General features: G+C 36.8%; 1 protein-coding gene across 1 annotated transcript in view; it reads left to right on the forward strand.

Annotated features, from left to right (window-relative positions):
• LOC125034037 (nematocyst expressed protein 3-like) overlaps nucleotides 1-2500 on the forward strand; it is a 12617-nt gene that overhangs the window by 633 nt on the left and 9484 nt on the right. The window lies entirely within an intron of this gene.

Consider the following 2500-nt stretch of genomic DNA (forward strand, 5'->3'; position numbering starts at 1 on the left):
GCTATATCAAATTTAATCACTTGTAAGTAAGTATGGGTCAAGAGATGCACTAGTCTTGCTTCTTTTTAAATAGATGTGGGTATCTGTATATGTGTGGGCGTGCGCGCATGTGTGTATGAGTGTGAGCGTGTGCGTGTCTGTGTGTGTGTGTGCGTGTGTGTGTATGTGTGTCTGCATCGATATACTTGTGTCCATGAATGTCAGTTGTTCCATACACAAAACCATTCATTTCTTGAACAAGGTTGGTCCTTAACAAAAGCACTGTATCCAGGCGTCCATTTTGTGTTTTCGGGCACTCCATGATCCCCTTCGATTCATACCTTCATCAAAATATTGTTTATAATTATCTTTATCTATTTATCGATCTATAATGCAAAATTCAGTTCTACTTAGGAAAGCTTGCTTATCGTTACGAAGATGCTGCTGATGAATAAGTCATCTCGTTATGTAACATTTGCTCCCTCCCTATGAAACCCAGGTAGCAACACAGTCGTATATGTTACAAGGTTATAAATAGGTCATCTAATATGTTGCATAGAGTATGACGTCTTTGCCTTACCCTCAGTACTTATTTAGCGTATTCAAGGGTAAGTGGGCCTCCATTTTGAAACCTTTGGCCCAAAAGCAAGGCCAAGTGTTCTCTCTCTCTCTCTCTCTCTCTCTCTCTCTCTCTCTCTCTCTCTCTCTCTCTCTCTCTCTCTCTCTCTCTCTCTCTCTCTCTCTCTCTCTCTCGCTCAATCTTTCGTTCTCACTCTCTCACTCTCTCTCTCTCGCACTCTCTCTTTCTCTCTCGCTCACTCTCTCTCTCGCTCAATCTCTCTCTCTCTCTCTCTCTCTCTCTCTCTCTCTCTCTCTCTCTCTCTCTCTCTCTCTCTCTCTCTCTCTCTCTCTCTCTCGCTCTCACTCGTTCTCGTTCTCGCTCTAGCTCTTTCAACTCCCAAAAGTCATGCACAGCATTATATCATCATTAAAAAAATACTTAATCGAATGACTTTGTCGAATATATCCCTGGTTTTAACACCCAACCTATTTACTTCCAAGTAAAAGTAAAATATACCTGCATCCTCTCAAAAGCAGAAATAGCGAATATGATTTGGACCAATCAGGAAGCTAGAAATCAGGCAAGGTCAGCCGTCTGCCCTAGCCCGTGCTTACCTGCTATTTAGTCTGCGAAACGGTGCATTCTTTGTGTGAGGTTTTGAAATATGGTAATTTTTTTTTCTGTTTTTCTGTTTACCATTTAATTTGTGTGCGAAACTGTGCATTCTAACTTTGTAGTCATGTTTTCTGTTTTTCATCATCTGTTGCTCTGTTTACTATGTAATATGTGTGCGAAACGGTGTATTCTAACTTTGTGGTCATTTTTTTTCTGTTTTTCATATGTTTTTTTTTTTTCTGTTTACAATTTAATTGGTGTGCGAAACGGTGCATTCTAACTTTGTGTTCATGTTTTGTGTGCGAAACGGTGCATTATTTGTGTGAAGTTTTAAAGCATGATAATTTTTATTTGTTTTTCATCATATGTTTAATTTGTGTACGAAACGGTGTATTCTAACTTTGTGGTCATGTTTTCTGTTTTTCATCATCTGTTTTTCTGTTTACCATTTAATTGGTGTGCGAAACGGTGCATTCTAACTTTGTGTGAGGTTTTAAAGTATAGTATTTTTTTCTTTTCTTTTCTTTTTTTTCTTCAAAATCGTCTGAACCTTGAAAATTAGCTGAGAAAAAAAAAATATTTGCCTTCAACTGATGTTTTATGTAACAGTGCCGCTTTTTCAAGGAAAGAAAACGTAACTGTCATACCAAAAACACACACACACAAAAAAAAAGAGAGAGAGAGAGCGAGAGAGAGAGAGAGAGAGAGAGAGAGAGAGAGAGAGAGAGAGAGAGAGAGAGAGAGAGAGAGAGAGAGAGAGAGAGAGAGAGAAAAGCATTTCTGTCGATATTTCTTTTCTTTTTATTTCATACACCAAATCGAAGTGGCTTGATATCTCATTTATTTATTTTACTTTCAATGAAGTTTTTATTTCCTAGTTGTTTTGGTTTTATTATTATTATTTAGCGTTGATGTTTGTTATTGCTTGTCCCAAACGTATTTTTTTATATCATGGTCAGGGTAATAGTGTTACTGATTACCATTATTAAATCACATAATGATAATTCGCTTTTATTACCATTATTCGAATTACCATAAAAGTGTCTACAGTGATTTATAAATTACTTAAATTCTCCTTGATTTTTTCGCAACAGGCCACAGGGGATCAAACACCTAAGCCCCGCCCCCTTCCCCCCCCCCCCCCATCTCCTATGCGCGTTCCTGATTACTGTTGGTCGTTATCTTTATCTTTATCTTTTTCTTTTTCTTTTTTCTTTTTTCTCATAATAATCTTCATTGTTATTGACGTTGACATTATGATTACTATCATTATTATCATTATCATATTTATCATCATCGTTAGCATTAGCTTTATTATTATCTTTGTCATTATCTGTATCATTA

The sequence above is a fragment of the Penaeus chinensis genome, chromosome 17, assembly GCF_019202785.1.
Source record: "Penaeus chinensis breed Huanghai No. 1 chromosome 17, ASM1920278v2, whole genome shotgun sequence".
NCBI lineage: Eukaryota > Metazoa > Arthropoda > Malacostraca > Decapoda > Penaeidae > Penaeus > Penaeus chinensis.